The 18,720-nt window shown below is 43.4% G+C and overlaps 1 protein-coding gene across 2 annotated transcripts in view; it reads right to left on the reverse strand.

Moving 5' to 3' along the window:
* LOC106573874 (KN motif and ankyrin repeat domain-containing protein 2) overlaps nt 1–17,122 on the reverse strand; it is a 37,965-nt gene extending 20,843 nt beyond the window's left edge. Inside the window, exons 1-2 of one of the 2 annotated variants that reach the window (XM_045697277.1) lie at nt 16,944–17,098; nt 6,740–7,539 (exon numbers count right to left, since the gene is read on the reverse strand). The gene's annotated coding sequence lies outside the window, so the exon portion shown is untranslated. Of the gene's footprint in view, nt 1–6,739; nt 7,540–16,943 lie in introns of both variants that reach the window. The other variant, XM_014149292.2, reaches the window with a different exon arrangement.
* Between the last annotated feature and the right edge of the window lie 1,598 nt (nt 17,123–18,720).

Raw genomic sequence — 18,720 nt, forward strand, 5'->3', positions numbered from 1 at the left:
TGTCTTGAACGCACGAACAAAACGCCGCTGTTTGGATATAACTATGGATTATTTTGAACCAAACCAACATTTGTTATTGAAGTAGAAGTCCTGGGAGTGCATTCTGACGAAGACAGCAAAGGTAATAACATTTTTGTTATAGTAAATCTGACTTTGGTGAGTGCTAAACTTGCTGGGTGTCTAAATAGCTAGCCCTGTGATGCCGGGCTATCTACTGAGAATATTGAAAAATGTGCTTTCACCGAAAAGCTATTTTAAAATCGGACATATCGAGTGCATAGAGGAGTTCTGTATCTATAATTCTTAAAATAACTGTTATGTTTTTTGTGAACGTTTATCGTGAGTAATTTAGTAAATTCACCGGATGTTTGCGGGGGGTATGCTAGTTCTGAACGTCACATGCTAATGTAAAAAAGCTGGTTTTTGATATAAATATGAACTTGATTGAACAAAACATGCATGTATTGTATAACATAATGTCCTAGGGTTGTCATCTGATGAAGATCATCAAAAGGTTAGTGCTGCATTTAGCTGTGGTTTTGTTTTTTGTGACATTATATGCTAGCTTGAAAAATGGGTGTCTGATTATTTCTGTCTGGGTACTCTGCTGACATAATGTAATGTTTTGCTTTTGCTGTAAAGCCTTTTTGAAATCGGACAGTGTGGTTAGATTAACGAGAGTCTTGTCTTTAAAATGCTGTAAAATAGTCATATCTTTGAAAAATTGAAGTTTTCGGATTTTAGAGGAGTTTGTATTTCGCGCCACGCCCACCATTGGATATTGGAGCAGGTGTTCTGCTAGCGGAACGTCTAGATGTAAGAGGTTAACGAGAGTCTTGTCTTTAAAATGATGTAAAATAGTCATATGTTTGAAAAATTTAAGTTTTTGCATTTTTGAGGTATTTGAATAACGCACCACGGGATTACACTGGCTGTTGAGTAGGTGGGACGCAATTTCTGAAATTAGCTCACCATTAACTTGCAAATAATGATCTTGTTGTGAGTTTATTTTCCTGTAATAATGAATACAAATTAGCTAAAGTTAAGACGTTGTCAGCTATAAGATATAGTAATTATTTGAACTGGCTAGCCAGCTAACTTAACTTTAGCTAGCCAGCTAACAAGCTAGAAACAAACCAAAACATTGTTTAGAAAGTTGCTTTTAGTTGCCTGGTTTGCTAGATTGACATATACTAAATTCATTTTTAAACGGATGGGTTTATTGGTGTTAAAATAAACCAGTTATGCTATTTTGGACCACCAGGCTGCTGATGTCATGCAGCCTGTCGTTTTTGTGTTTATACTTTTTCATAAGAACAACGACAAGTTTGATGTCGAACAACAATAGAATGTTCATGATGTCACTGCGACAACTGTCTACAGACATGTCAATAAACGTAGTATAAACCAGTATTGAAATCTTTGGTTGTTTAGCACATGGCCTCAAGTGAATCCATAAAGAGACGGGTGGGGCTAAGGCATAAGAGGGTGTGACGATGCTGAATGAGTGTAGACAAAGAAGAGCTTTCCAGTAGGTGTACCAAAACATTCAAGGAACATTTTCTCTAAAGTTGGGTTACAAGTTTATCAACTTTCAAAGCAGAATTACTTTCCCATTGTTCCTCAGCTGTTGTGTCCGATATACCCACTTTCTTGCTCTTTACTTTTATCCACTGTGAAAAACACAATTTAAAATTTTGCTACAGAAGACCGAATTTAGCCAGTCGGTCACATAAGTTCTCACATGGCTTACAAGACAGCCTGCTGGGCAAATTAAAAGTAGAGAGAATCCATTTAGCAATATTTCTGAATTCAACCCTTGTTGAAAAGCAATTTCCTACATTGGTCTGGGGTGTGGTTTTTAAAGCCTTCATAGCTAAAGTAGTATGTTATTTCTCTCACCGACCCAGAATGACAACTCTCGTAGAAAAGCTAACATGCACACCAACAGTTCAGAGTTGTGGGGCACATTTCCTTAGACAACTAGACTAAGAAAGAGAGATCGACACAGGGTCAGAGCACCCTAATACACAAACACACAGATTCTGTTTCCCTATAGCCTCTGGCACATTCCACCACACTTCCCTCTCACAACTTGCTAGAATGGACCAGGCTGGGACATGTAGACCTACATGGTAGTTGTGATAACATAGAAGGATAAATAAAAAAACATCTCCAATACATGGATTTTCTGTAATCTCTCGTTGTAATTCAAGGAGAAGCTATGCACAAAATGTTTACACTGTGACAGCAAAGCCCAGCGTAGCCTACATTAATATTCCACAAAGCAAGGCGTCGGAATAAAATAAAACACAAAAACTGATTGCAGAGGCTAGTCCCTACAGCCCCTTCCCCTCACCAAGCCAAGCTTATCACAAGAGAATGCCATCCACTGACACTGGGCATTAGCCTGAGACGTCAAGTGGAGAATGGTCTGAGGGACTCTGGTTAGCTTCAGACATGCCTGCTGTCACTGCTTCGTTCTCCCAGCCAGAGGGAAAACCCACTCCCTCAAACACAGGGTACTAGGGCCATCTAGCAAAAACACTTTCCTGACTAGGGAAAACTCTGGGCCTTAGTTATAGCCTATAACTTTACTAGGGCCAGGATTTCAGTTCCCAGTCTGGAATAACTCCAAGGCCTTCTTCCCAACATCCAGTCTAATTAGTCAAGGTGCTGCGCAGATTAACCAATCTGTAAATCATCTCAACTTCCAAACAACTAATTTATTTTATTTAGCCAGGATAGTCCACTCAGTAACAATTGCCACTGTTGAACATATCCTCATGTCGGAAGGATTAGGTAATCTACACAGCCACAAACTCAGAACCAACCTTGTGAAAAAGCAAGGGGTAACGAGGCAGGATCGACAACACTTAGATAAACACAAAGAAACCCTTAGTCGGGTATTAGCAACCGCCAAATTCCAAGTGTCTCAGATTTGCCCCAGATGCCTGTTCCTCAGATCAGAAGAGTGTAACATAGCCTCCATCCCACCCACTCCCTCTCCTCAGATTAGAGGAGTGTAAAATAGACATGTAGCCGAGCCTCTATGCCAGCCACTCCTTCCCTCACTCCTCCTTACTTAGTGTCGCCAGATCCCACTCAGCACAAACAGGCCAGTTCAAGATGTTTTTCCAGGTCCTGATGACAGGCACCAAATTACAACACTCACACAATCAGGGGGAGAAGCCACATCCCTCTGCCTAGTGGTTAGAGCGTTGGGCCAGTAACCGAAATGTTTCTGGATCGAATCCCCGAGCTGAAAAGGTAGAAATCTGTCGTTCTGCCCCTGAGCAAGGCAGTTAACCCACTGTTCCCCGGGCACCGAGGACGCGGATGTCGATTAATGCAGCCCCCCGAACTTCTCTGATTCAGAGGGGTTGGGTTAAATGTGGAAGACACATTTCAGTTGAAGGCATTCAGTTGTACAACTGACTAGGTATCCCCCTTTCTTTCATCACCAGCAGTGAGCCACAGCCACAGCCTTGTCACACACACATACACCCGCAGGTGTGACCACACACGCAGACACATGCAAGCGCAACAACAACTGTCTGTTAGACAATGTTCTATGTTGTTGTTGCAATCTTGTAGATCATGTCATATGATCCCATAAATGACAAAAACAAATGCCTATGGCTGTAAGTCAATATAAAACGAATAGAAGGGTTTAACTTTGTAAAGCCGTCATTGGATTCGGACACACTGGAATACTCTACAAATTGAAGCCAAGCTACTATAAACTAAGCAATTGCACATATTTCCAATAGCTGTTGAGGGTTTCTATAAAGATTTGGCATCCTGTTTAACATAACGACTCTCTACCATTACCGTCATCACTGAGGTGGCTGTTTCCCCGGCATTCATCATAATTCTAACACTGAATTATACTTTTTCAGCGCTGCTTTTCAACAGGAAGTGTTCTGGCCGAAGGCTGCTGACTACATGGCAGGAGCCATGTTTTGGAAAAGTGACCTCATCCTGGCCACCACCTCCCTTTTCCCTCAAAATGAAGGAGAGGGTCAACAGCAAGCCCAGCTGACAATAGAGAAAGCAAGGATTCTAGCTCTACAGATAGACGAAAGTCACTACAGATCAGCCCACACTTATTAACCCAGATTCAGGTCTTGTTGGGCAAGGCTATTCCTTCATCCTTCCAGCCCACCCCACCACAACTACAGGCTCATCTTTACCATCAGACTACTTAACATAACAAAAGCCCCATTCAGAAGAGACACACACTCATAGGGTAGTGCCTCACTCTCGTCCTTGTATGAGTCAGTGTGGCTCAGCTCAGTACAGCTCAGCTGCTGGGATAAATCTGCAGTTTCCTGAAGGGAAGCAGGTCTGAGAACAGCACCCGGCCCACAGGGGAAACATCCTATTGTCTCGCAGTAGGAACTCAGGGCCGCTCCAATCCCGACAGGAAACCCATCGCTAAGGCCAAAAAGCTGCTTCCTGCGACACCAGAAGAAAAATCCAGGGAGAAGACGAGCAAAAACGAGGAGCTGAACAAACACACTACTGGCGTATTGCCATACAGGATTAACCCCTGTGTTTTACCCAAAAGGCTCACTTTTCTGTTTCCATCTACACGGGCCAGTACCCGTGTCTCACTGGGCCAAAGCCAGGCTACTGTTACTTTACAGCTGTAATTTTATAACAATGTCTAACTGTGAACTTTAACATCTTCTCACAAAGCAACTATTTTGGTTATGCAGAGGTTGTTGATTCTGCTCTTGACAAGTTCTCACTGTCAGCCCTAGCTTTGGAAACACAATATCCCTAATATAAACAAAGGGGATGTACACAAGTGTAACACTGCTGTTACTGTCAAAAAGCAGCCTAAGTTGCTGCGAAACAAGAACGCACAGGAGTGCACACAGGAGCGCAAACACACATTAGCGCATATCCACTACAGCTCCTGGTCTTTTCCCGGGGTCCAAGCATCCCATCACGACATAATGCAGAAATTGGACAACATGCAAATGTGTACACAGCATGAAGTGCCTGGGAAGTTTACAGAAATAACCCCCTGCCACCAGATGTTTCGCCAGGTATTTAGGGCCACATCCTTATCCGTAACTCTGTCTCGTAAATCATGCGTTGATGTCAATGAGGGATTTCGAGATACACAAACACATTACCGTCCAAAGTTTAGCCCTTACAGTCTTAAATACGCTTCTAGACTAAAACCCTATCTTTTAACTATCAACTTGGGTATCAAACATCACATGCATCCCCACCTCCCCCACACACATTCAAGCCCCACAATGAGGCATTATGCCACTTCGGTGGTGAGGCTGTTCGCAACAGTTTTCTGAGGTCTCCTTGTTCCTTGTTCAATCTCCCATTCCCGTTCCCCCTCACTCTCCCTCTCTCTCCCCAAAGGGTTCAAAATGTCACAAAGTGAATTCAATCAGGCATTGGGGAAGTCCGTGGCTTTGAATGGTGTTTGGAAGGCCAAGTACAAAACCCAGTCTAACAGGACCTTGTCTTCCCACCCAGACACCATGTTGGCTCCAAGGACCACACTCAAAGTGGAGCTATTTGCATGCAGATTTTACAATGGTCTCAATGGTCCCAAGTTCTTTCTAAAAGGGTCTGAAGGTCTAGCTCCTCAGCAAGGGTCCTCATATAGGCCTTAGTGGACAACAGAAACGGTAAGACATTCTGACATGTACTGTCTAATGTCACTGGGGAGAAAGTGGATGAAATTAAAAGGAGTGCCATGGTTCTGCGACATCTTACTGTTCAACTTCAACCCAAGTTACTGTACTGAGATTGAATTAACTACTTTACTTTTTCAAATTGTTTATTTTCAAACTGTTATATTGTCAACTAAGAAAACTGAGAAAATGACTTGACTGGACTTGGAATGGTCCAATAAATGATGCAATAAAAACATAGCCTAATGTCTAGGTCTCCGGAAACATGATCTTATTGACCCATTTGGCAAGCCTAGGAGCTGCATGCAGCATGGAGACTGCACCATTTGAGACTGAACCATTTGCCTTCTTCACAACAGTAACAAATGAAGCCTCCAGATGTTTTATTTTCATACCTCCAGTAAAAAGACCAGATGTCAGCTAGCCGCAGTTGTCTAAAACCACACTCCAAAACCTGTTTATTAGTCCGTTATTTCCTTTACTGGTGCAAATTACACTTATTCACCAACATCTTTACTTCAAGTTTATAGAGGAGGATAGGGACAGCTGATTTGTGGGAAAACCTTCTCCAGATCCAAGACTTAACAAAAACAGCAAGGCGTAAGCTCTGCTCACCTCAAAGTAAAGCTGAGAATCATACTGTATATTTACTGTATATTTAACTAGGCAAGTCGATTAAAAACAAATTCTTATTTTACAATGACAGCCTACCCCGGCCAAACCCTCCCCTAACCCAGACGACGCTGGGCCAATTGTGCATCACCCTATGGGACTCCCGATCACAGGTTGTGATACAGCCCGGGATCGAACCAGGGTCTGTAGTGACACCTCTAGAACTGAGGTGCAGTGCCTTAGACCCCTGCGCCACTCACAATACAGCCACAATACTTTTACTTAAAGTCAATGTGTTGATTAAATTAATACTACAGATTATTATACGTTTAGGCCAAACAACATTTATTCACTGTTTAACGGATTTTCCACCCAGAAAAGTGAGGCGAGTGAGCAAAAAAAATTAAAAAGTACAAATAAAAACATTAAGTGGATAAGGAATAACAGTACTTTACCACATTGTCCTAGGCACTTGTGCAGGTTCTTGGCCTTGTCAACAGTGTGCGCAACTGGTAAACTCAAGTCAGGTGCAGGAGAGCAGAGATGAGTGAACAGGCACACATTATTTGGCAGAAGGAAAACAGTCGGACGCAACTGCGTAACGACACTCCCGCCAAAGGCAAAAGCGAATAGCGCACTCGTCACACAAATAATGTACAGCATACAATACCACGGGTTCCAAACAAGACCCGGGAAAGACCTGCATGAAGCGTCACACATGACGCGTAACGAACAATTACACACACAGACATGGGGGGAACAGAGGATAATATACACGTAGAGTGATGAGGGGATGTAAAACAGGTGTGTGGAAAAACAAGACAAAACAAATGGAAAATGAAAGGTGGCGAGGCGATGGCTAGAAGACCGGTGACGTCGACCGCCAAGCGCCGCCCGAACAAGGAGAGGAGCCGACTTCGGCGGGAGTCGTGACAGTACCCCCTCGCTGACCCGTGGCTCCAGCAGCGCGCCGACACCTGCCTCGGGACGCCCCGGAGGGTGAGGCGCAGGGCGATCCGGCCGGAGACGGTGGAAATCCCGCAGCATTGAAGAGTCCAACACATCCTCCACCGGAACCCAGCACCTCTCCTCCGGACCGTACCCCTCCCACTCCACGAGGTACTGAAGGCCCCTCGCCCGACGCCTCGAATCCAGTATGGAGCAAACGGAGTACGCCGGGGCCCCCTCGAAGTCCAGAGGAGGCGGAGGAAACTCCCGCACCTCAGAATCCTGGAGCGGGCCAGCCACCACCAGCCTGAGGAGAGACACATGGAACGAGGGGTTAATACGGTAATCGGGGGGAAGCTGTAACCTGTAACATACCTCGTTCACTCTCCTCAGGACTTTAAATGGCCCCACAAACCGCAGACCCAGCTTCCGGCAGGGCAGGCGGAGGGGCAGGTTTTGGGTCAAGAGCTAGACCCGGTCCCCCGGTGCGAACACCGGGGCCTCACTGCGGTGATGGAGGCCCGCTGGAGGTGAACATGGGCGGCGTCCCATGTCTCCGCGCGCCTGAACCAGTTGTCTACCGCAGGAGCCTCGGTCTGACTCTGATGCCAAGGCGCCAGAACCGGCTGGTACCCCAGTACGCACTGGAAGGGGGAGAGGTTAGTGGAGGAGTGGCAGAGCGAGTTCTGAGCCACCTCGGCCCAGGGCACGAACGCTGCCCACTCCCCCGGTCACTCCTGACAATAAGACCGCAGAAACCTGCCCACATCCTGGTTCACTCTCTCCACCTGCCCATTATCCTCGGGATGAAACCCCGAGGTAAGGCTGATCGAGACCCCCAGACGTTCCATGAACGCCTTCCAGACCCCCGAAGTGAACTGGGGACCTCGATCAGACACTATATCCTCAGGTACCCCGTAGTGCCGGAAGACGTGCGTAAACAAGGCCTCCGCAGTCTGTAGGGCCGTAGGGAGACCGGGCAGAGGGAGGAGACGGCAGGACTTAGAGAACCGATCCACAACGACCAGGATCGTGGTGTTTCCCTGTGAGGGGGGGGAGATTGTGAGAAAGAAAATCCACCGACAGGTGCGACCAAGATTGTTGTGGAACGGGTAAGGGGTGTAGCTTCCCTCTGGGCAGGTGCCTAGGAGCCTTACACTGGGCGCACACCGAGCAGGAGGAGACATAAAGCCTCACGTCCTTGGCCAAGGTAGGCCACCAGTACTTCCCACTCAAACAGCGCACCGTCCGACCAATCCCAGGATGACCAGAGGAGGGTGACGTGTGGGCCCAATAGATCAACCGGTCACGGACAGCAGATGGAACGTACAGACGCCCAGCGGGACACTGGAGGGGAGCGGGCTCTGCACGTAACGCCTACTCAATGTCCGCGTCCAGCTCCCACACTACCGGCGCTATCAGGCAGGAGGCCAGGAGTATGGGAGTATGATCCATGGGCAGCTCCTCTGTGTCATACAGCCGGGACAGTGTGTCTGCCTTCACATTTTGGGAACCTGGTCTGTAGGGAGCCTTACACTGGGTGTTTTGAAAACAAAACGGGTAAAAAACATGGCCCACCTTGACTGAATCCTCGTCAGGCTCCTCGCTGCCCGGATGTACTCCAGGTTGCGGTGGTCAGTCCAAATGAGAAAAGGGTGTTTAGCCCCCTCAAGCCAATGTTTCCACGCCTTCAAAGCCTTGACCACAGCCAACCGCTCCCAGTCCTCCACATCATAGTTTCGCTCCGCCGGGCTGAGCTTCCTCGAGAAGAAGGCACAGGGGCGGAGCTTCGGTGGCGTGCCCGAGCGCTGAGAGAGCAAATATCTGCAAATATTTGTTTATAATGAGGGACGTCGCACGTTTAACCTGGACACATAAATAGTAGGAATTTCTGCTGACCTCAGCCATGACAGCATGAGAGAGAAATTAAACATCTGCACGTCGTCTACAGGTGCAAGTGTGTGTGTTTCAATGTCCAATCCGAGGCTCGAACATGATCTGAGCGCGTGATCTGAGGCTGTTTGGTCTCTTGCGCATCAACTTGGGAAAACCTCAAGGGAGAGCGGACAATGCATTATAAACAAAGCACCGCATATATTGTCCAAAAAATAACACATCAGATTTTTTGGTTTGTTGTTGTTGCGGGGTGTGGAGAAAAGTAAGGCAGGGCATCCGTTAAACAGTAATTCAACTTTGGCCTTAAGGTAAATCATTAAGTTAACTCATATTACATGTAATATGACATAATACACTTAAAAGTTGGCTTTGGAAGAAGAAATTAATATCAAATGTGCAATTGGCTATTTTCACTCTATGAAATTGTGAAGGTCAAGGTTTCATACAAGTAGAGCTCCAATTCACCTCATTTGTAAATGTGATTGGAGCTCTGTCTGTGTGTTAATGAGATATAACAGAACACTAACTTCTGGGCAATACAGTCTGTGTATTCCATGAACAACCATAGAGTTATGACATGCATTAAAGTGATACTTCGGCATTTTAGCAATGAGGCCATTTATCTACTTCCCCAGAGTCAGATGAACTTGTGAATACTATTTTTATGTCTCTGTGTCCAGTATGAAGGTAGGTTCGCCATCCAATGCAAACCAGCAATAGTGCAATGACTGGAAGTCTACGGGTTTTTTGTAGTATGGGTATCTTGCGCTAGCGCTAGTTAGCAACTTCAAACTGCACTCAGAGACATACAAATGGTATCCACGAGTTCATCTGACTCTGGGGAAGTAGATAAATGGCCTCATTGCCAAAATCCCAAATTATCCCTTTAAGTGTTTCCAAAAGTGGCCTTGGGGAAATTGTTAGAAGCAGCTGATTGCACTTTAAGCGGGAATAAACAGCATCTCAAGGCACTAGATTCAATTAGTAAATAGGCTCTCTCCCCCAGACCTTGTTAGAAAGTTTACATGGGTATTTTTAGCAAATTTATTCTCACACACTGTATATCGTGTAGTAGGGACTCAATCTAATATCCAAGATAGATTCAATTTAATAGTGTTTCAGTGCAATGAAAGCCCATTAAGCAGTATGTTCCTACTCATATCAATAAAATCTTCTCTCTAGGACAACCAGTCATTTTTTAGAATGGTGTGTCAATCTCCAAGTTGGCTAAATGAGGCCGCATTTATTGTAGCTGGGGATTTTAACAAAGCAAATTTGAGGAAAACGCTACCAAAGTTCTATCAACACATTGACAGTAGTACTCGCGCTGGGAAAACACTTGACCACTGCTATTCTCTCTTCCGGGATGCCTACAAGGCAGACTGGGATATGCCCTCCCTTCGGCAAATCAGATCACGACTCCATTTTGCACCTCCCTTCCTATAGGCAGAAACTCAAACAGGAAGTACCCGTGCTAAGGTCTATTCAACGCTGGTTTGACCAATCGTAATCCATGCTTCAAGATTGTTTCGATCACGCAGACTGAGATATGTTCCGGGTAGCCTCGGAGAATAACATTGATGTATACACGGACACGGTGACTGAGTTCATCAGGAAGTGTATAGGCGATGTTAATTTTGTTCCCACTGTGACTATTAAAACATACCTAAATCAGAAACCGTGGATAAATGGCAGCATTCGCGCTAAACTGAAAGCGCTGACCACCGCATTTAACCATGGCAAGGTGACTGGGAATATGGTTGAATACAAACAGTGTAGTTATTCCTTCTGTAAGGCAATCAAACAGGCAAAGTGTCAGTACAGAGACAAAGTAGAGTCGCAATTCAACGGCTCAGACACGAGATGTACAGTTGTCGGAAGTTTACATACACTTAGGTTAATTATGTGGATATATTGAAGCAACATCTCAAGACATCAGTCAGGAAGTTAAAGCTTGGTCGCAAATGGGTCTTCCAAATGGACAATGACCCCAAGCATACTTCCAAAGTTGTGGCAAAATGGCTTAAGGACAACAAAGACAAGGTATTGGAATGGCCATCACAAAGCCCTGACTTCAATCCTATAGAAAATGTGTGGGCAGAATTGAAAAAGTGTGTGTGAGCAAAGAGGCCTACAAACCTGACTCAGTTACACCAGCACAGTCAGGAGGAATGTGCCAATATTCACCGAACTTATTATGGGAAGCTTATGGAAGGCTACCCGAAACGTTTGACCCAAGTTAAACAATTTAAAGGCAATGCTACCAAATACTAATTGAGTGTATGTAAACTTCTGACTCACTGGGAATGTGATGAAAGAAATAAAAGCTGAAATAAATGATTATTTATACTATTATTCTGACATTTCACATTCTTAAAATAAAGTGGTGATCCTAACTGACCTAAAACAGGGAATTTTTACTTGGATTAAATGTCAGGAATTGTGAAAAACTGAGTTTAAAAATATTTGGCTAAGGTGTATGTAAACTTCCGACGTCAACTGTATGTGGCAGGGTCTACAGACAATCACGGATACCAATAACCAGCCACGTCGCGGACACCGACGTCTTGCTCCCGGACAAGCTAAACACTTTCTTCACCAGCTTTGAGGATAACACAGTGCCATCGACGCGGCCCCGTAGCACTCACTTCTGTCATCATGAAGTGCTTTGAGAGGCAGGTTAAGGATCATATCACCTCTACCTTAACTGACACCCTTCAATTTGCTTACCGCTCCAATAGATCCACAGACCGTGCAATCGACATTGCACTGCACACTGCCCTATCCCATCTGGACAAGAGGAATACCTATGTAAGAATGCTGTTCATTAACTATAGCTCAGCCTTCAACACCATAGTACCCTGCAAGCTCATCATCAAGATCGGGGCCCTGGATCTGAACCCTGCCCTGTGCAACTGGGTCCTGGACTTCCTGATGGGCCGCCCCCAGGTGGTGAAGGTAGGAAACAACACCTCCACTTCACTGATCCTCAACACAGGGGCCCCACAGGGAAGTGTGCTCAGCCCCCTCCTGTACTCCCTGTTCACCCATGACTGCGTGGCAACACACACCTCCAACTCAATCATCAAGTTTGCAGACGACACAACCATAGTAGGCCTGATTACTAACAATGACGAGACAGCCCACAGGAAGGAGGTGAGGGGACTGGCAGTGGTGCCAGGAAAATAACCTCTCCCTCAACATCAAGAAAACAAAGGAGCTGATCGTGGACTTCAGGAAAAAGCAGAGAGAGCACGCCCCTATCCACATCGACGGGACCGCAGTGGAGAAGGTGGAAAGCTTCAAGTTCCTCGGCGTACACATCACTGATGATCTGAAATGGTCCATCCACACAAACAGTGTGGTGAAGACAACAACACCACCCGCAACCGCAGGGCTTTCCAGAGGGTTGTGCGGTCTGCCCAATGCATCACCGGGGGCACACTGCCTGCCCTCCAGGACACCTACAGCACCCGATGTCACAGGAAGAAAAAAAAGATAATCAAGGACATCAACCACCCGAGCCACGGCCTGTTCACCCCACTATCATCCAGAAGGTGAGGTCAGTACTGGTGCATCAAAGCTGGGACCAAGAGACTGAAAAACAGCTTCTATCTCAAGGCCACCAGACTGTTAAATAGCCATCACTAGCCAGCTACCATCGATTACACAACCCTGCACCTTCTTAATTCCATTATTTTACTTTGAGATGTGTGTGTATTGTTGTGAATTGTTAGATATTACTACACTGTTGGAGCTAGGAAAAGAAGCATTTCGCTACACCCGCAATAACATCTGCTAAATACAGTTGAAGTTGGAAGTTTACATACACTTAGGTTGGAGTCATTAAAACTCGTTTTTCAACCACTCCACAAATGTCTTGTTAACAAACTATAGTTTTAGCAAGTCGGTTAGGAAATCTACTTTGTGCATGACACAAGTCATTTTTCCAACAATTGTTTACAGACAGATTATTTCACTTATAATTCACTTCATCACAATTCCAGTGGGTCAGAAGTTTACGTAAATCATTGTCTTTACATTCTGACATTTCATATTCTTAAAATAAAGTGGTGATCCTAATTGACCTTGGCCTAAGACAATTTTTACTAGGATTAAATGTCAGGAATTGTGAAAAACTGAGTTTAAATGTATTTGGCTAAGGTGTATGTGAACTTCCAACTTCAACTGTATGTGTATGTGACCAATAACATTTTATTTTATTTTATTTGAATGATAACTCCTCCAATGTCAGAAACAGCCAAGTAGACGCCTTCTTCGCGGAATATTTGAGCCATTTGCATTATCAACAATAAACAATATGGCCGCTGTAGTGAATGATATCACTCTAGTGGTGTGGAGGCTGTGCTTTGGCTAGGTGGGTGTGGATATATCCTGCCTGTTTGGCCCTGTCCGGGGGCATCGTCGGACAGGGCCACAGTGTCTCCCAACCGCTCCCGTCTCAGCCTCCAGTATTTATGCTGCAATAGTTTATGTGCCGGGGGGCTAGGGTGTCTGTTATATCTGGAGTATTTCTCCTGTCTCATTCGGTGTCCTGTGTGAATTTAAGTATGCTCCCTCTAATTCTCTCTTTTTTTCTCTCTCTCTCTCTCTCTTCTCTCGGAGGACCTGAGCCCTAGGACCATGCCTCAGGACTACCTGGCCTGATGACTCCTTGCTGTCCCCAGTCCTCCACCTGGTCATGCTTTAGTTTCAACTGTTCTGCCTGCAGCTATGGAACCCTGACCTGTCACTGGACGCGCTACCTTGTCCCAGACCTGCTGTTTTGGACCCTCTCTCTACCACACTTGCTGTCTCTAACTCTGAATGATCGGCTATGGATATCCAACTGACATTTACTCCTGAGGTGCTGACCTATTGCATCCTCTACAACCACTGTGATTATTGTTATCTGACCCGGCAGGTCATCTATGAACGTTTGAACATCTTTGCCATGTTCTGTTATAATCTCCACCTGGCACAGCCAGAAGAGGACACCCCTCAGAGCCTGGTTCCTCTCTAGGTTTCTTCCTAGGTTCTGGCCTTTCTAGGGAGTTTTTCCTAGCCACCGTGCGTCTACATCTACATTGCTTGCTGTTTGGGGTTTTAGGCTGGGTTTCTGTACAGCACTTTGTGACATCAGCTGATGTAAAAAGGGCTTTATAAATACATTTGATTGATTGATTGATTGATGGAGATGCAATAGGCAGACATCAAATCCACTGAAGGCCTTCATCAAAGGAGATGATTGTACAACTAGTGTTCAGGGAACGGTCAAACCTCAAGTGGCCTTGAATGAATAAGTCAATAGTCTAACTCAATCAAACAATGACCAAAACTCTCTGCAGATTGGATATTCAAGGTGAATGAAAGGTAAAGGGAACAGGCAGAGAAGAAAACTAAACATTTACTATGATGGCATCAAGGTTTTGGAATATAGACCTATATATTACAGAATATAATATATATTTTCTTGTTTTGTTAGACGCTGAGAACGTCCTCAGCATCAGACAGTTTCACTTCCCCCACAACACCCGTCACTACATTTATGGTGGTTCTATTTTTGAAGACAGACACTGTAAGTCATACTGAAGTGTACAGTTGCAGGAACCCGACCTTATCCCCCCTGTTGAAAGCTTAACACGTTACCGTCCAACACGCGTAATTGTTGTGATTTGCTCCAATGAATCTCAAGATATAAATAGCAGAACAAGACATCAGTCACTGCTCCTCGAAGGGGTTGACAACAGGCATGAGCAAGTGCTTTAGCTACTGTCAATCTGAGGAGGGAAATTTCCTCTCTTATTAAAGCCTTTAAACCACACTGCGTTTTGGTTAAACATCTAACTGAATGACTGAATTAATAGAAATGTGCCAACTGCCAACTTTTTACCATTCATATTTTCTTGGATAGGAGGATGTTCACATTGTTATGAAGATGTTTCATATGGATACTTACTTACAACAACAAAGGTTAAGGTTAAATATGAAGTTCTACTAAAACTTTGGGGTTGTTCAAATAGATCTCAGGAGGAAATATTGCTTTCAATAACAGCTTGAAAAGCATTGCATTGATGGTGGAAAAATGTGGAGGCAGTGAATTCATGCTTAAACATAAATAATTACACTCTAAAACTTCACATAAAACTGTTTGCATATTCTAAGAGATAAAAAAAGCCACTTATATTTTAACTCTGGAGGCTACTGTCTAAGGGCACAACAAGTCAATGCAATTATCCTATGTACAATAGAGGCTTCTTGTTTGGACAGATATTGCTGCTCAAATATGATGAATTCTGTTTTACATCCAACCTTAGCTTAGATCATTTCTTTCCCACATAAACATAATTAAACATTTCGCTGGTTATCTGTCTATTGTTGTAGAAATGATCTAGCCTGCATCCATGGTTTATGTTCCATTCAAATACAAACAAACAGATTTAGGAATGTACATCATGAACCAGTATGTTCTTGTAGATGCACAACATTTTGTCATCTTACAATTAACATCTACATTTCAAAGAAAGCCCGATAGTTCACAACATGTGAATTCACGATGAATGCATATGGAAGTTACAAAACAATGATTCAATGAATCCGAGCTGGCAATAAGACAGTTTATAGCGTAGAATCACATGACAGACAAGATGGGGATGGTTAGCAGTCAAGTGGATGAATTACAGTCTGGACAAGCCATGTCTGGGGCACAACTCACCCCACAACAAGAGAATCAATTGTGATCACAACAAGCCAATTCCACAAAGCTGTGATTAATTTAGTAATCCCCATATCACAATGTGATTATGTGTGTTATTATGAAGCAAGACACGACTTTCTTGTCCTCCACAGAGTGAATACAATTGACAGCAGCACAGATTGTTGCCCTAATGGGGGATGTGCACAGGGGTGGGGGGGCAGTTCACTGACAATGGAGTATTTTCATACCATGTCATTTCTTTCTGTTTGATGATGACCTTGTTTAGCTACAACTCGAAATATTTTTTGCTTGGGGTAAAAAAACGTTTTTTTGACTTCCTTGGTGGACATCTCAAATGTACTTGTCTAAATCTAATGTCACTAATCAACAGACATCCAGCCTCATGTAACGCCTTCATAACGCCATTCTATGCGTTCAGTAGCCTATACATCTATGAAGTACTACTTTAACAGTTATCTTGCATGGGGTGTGTCAATTTCTCTCTCTTCTCAAGACTAAATTCACTATAAAAATGTATAATTAATTTTAGTTAAATTCAAACAGATGTTCTTGGACAAGCCCAGTTTTGCTCAAATTGGGCTCTTTGTGGACCTGACGATACTGTCTTTATGCACACATAGGGTATTAATTGTGGCTTTTCATGTGCTGTATCTGAACAGTGAGCTAAATAAATGCACAACGTTATGAACAATTATTCGTATATAACGTTACTTGATTGGTTAAACACAAATATAACCGTACAGTTCATGTTTTAAACTATGGCAGATGGTTCGCTACAGATTTTTCAGAATACAGTTGGTTACAGAAAAAATGTATCGAAGGGATATGATGGGCTTCGTACGGGTCGGTAACATTCACAACTATCTGAGCACTATTTTCAATGCACCAAATCAGAAGCGCACAAAATATGTTATGTAGGCCTAAGTAAAAAGGAAAAGAGATAGAAATCAATCAAGGCATGGTCCATACGGTTGATAGAGCGGCAACTTTACCTGTACCCTTTGCTTTTACGCAAATGTTGAGCCCCTTCGATAGACTATCGTTCGAGGAATATGTATTGCATGGAATAATGTATCATTGAAATGTGTTTGTCTTACCTTTCAGACTTCCTAAGGCTTTCTTTTAACTTTCACTATAATTTCTCCGAGCATTCTTGGTAATAAAGTTAGGAAGGAAGGAAAAACATGCCACCCCTTGCGCTTTCCCACTCTTCAACAGGTTTATGAGTCAATGATAGACAGGCGAATCAACCAATCCGTGCAAGGGGATGTGTGCCCACTAGAAGTAGTAGGGGACAGAAACGGTGGGAAGTTCTTTATACCTCAGTGGAAGTGACTGATGCTACGTATTATGATGTTATAGCCATAATATAAATACTTTTTAATATGTTTCTAAAATTAAAATCAACTTTGCATATTTATCACAATATCTAAAAATAAGTTTGTGGCCAAAGTTCTTGAGTCATAATTGAGCAAAAAAAAAATTGTCATGTAGTTGGCCTAGACTAGTGCCAGATGTCAAAGGGGAAATTTTGTTGCAGTGTCATGTACACTTTAAACGTGTATATGACACTGCAACAACATTTCCCCATGGGGACAATAAAGTCAGTAAGTAATGAGAAATAAGTTATTATTGTTTTGCCAACAGATCTTCTTTCTACATTTTATAAAAATGGTGAAAGTTTCACTACCGCTCTAATTCATAAATGTAGTCTCTGAAGTGTAAAATCTCCTTTATTTATTTGAACAAAGATGTGTTCATGTTTGCCTTCAAGCTATTTAGTGCATAGTGGAATGTTTTGGAATTAAGTTAGCTTGTGATATAATAATTATCAAGAATATACTGTTATCTGGTCAAATACCAATGTAAATCAGAGCACATTGGAAAGCCTGAATAGGAAAGGATATTGCCTTGATTAGCCATGAAAAGGATGTCAGTGACGTTTAATATGTTCTGCTCAATAGCATTATCTATTTAGAACGATCATGCCTTCATAATCAAAAATAATACACTGAACAGTAAGGTTTTGTTGCTATGAATTACTTTTGCATGATGTTTTTATTCTATGTGATTCAATTGTGTTAACTTGAAAGCATTCATAGGATGTCTGCTCTATTGCAAGTCATTTTGAGGTGACTGTAATAGGACATTGAATCAGAATCAGGAAACATTACAGCCATGCAACAAACAATACTAGGAATTTATCTTGGTGTGTTGGCTCAGAACAAAAACATCATCAGATCAACATCAATACAGATATACAATATAACACTGTAGAAACCACCATTTACACAATACATTCACAGGAATGTCCCCAATGTGAGGTAATGTAATGAGGTAAGTGATGCATGTGTGTGTAGAAAGCGCATGGAGGGCAGGACTGTTTTGGATAAAAGCAATTGAAATACTTCCCACTTGAGAATGCAAAGATGTTGGATGGGGAAAGTCACCTTAATATTTACCATTCCTACAATGCCTGGTCAGCATAGTGCGTGTGTGCGTGCGTGCGTGCGTGCGTGCGTGCGTGCGTGCGTGTGTGTGTGTGTGTGTGTGTGTGTGTGTGTGTGTGTGTGTGTGTGAGCATGCGTGTGTTTATGTATAGCGGAAGCCAGTAAAATGAGAAACAGATTTTTTTATGAGCATCCTTGTTGTACTTGTAGCTGTTCCTTTCTGCTGACCAGCAGTTTTTTAATTACAAACAGAAACAGCTACAACAGATGTTATGTTTTCCAGACAGCGGTTAGTATTTTATTGTTCAGTGCTAGTTACAAAAACTCAGTAACTGGGAATAAAATTGCAGTCTGCTAGTATATGTTTAAGAAAAATGTAAGCTGAACTACAATCTATAAAGAATTAACCAAGTCTAGGCTTCGC

The sequence above is a fragment of the Salmo salar genome, chromosome ssa16 (genome assembly GCF_905237065.1).
Source record: "Salmo salar chromosome ssa16, Ssal_v3.1, whole genome shotgun sequence".
Taxonomy (NCBI): Eukaryota; Metazoa; Chordata; class Actinopteri; order Salmoniformes; family Salmonidae; genus Salmo; species Salmo salar.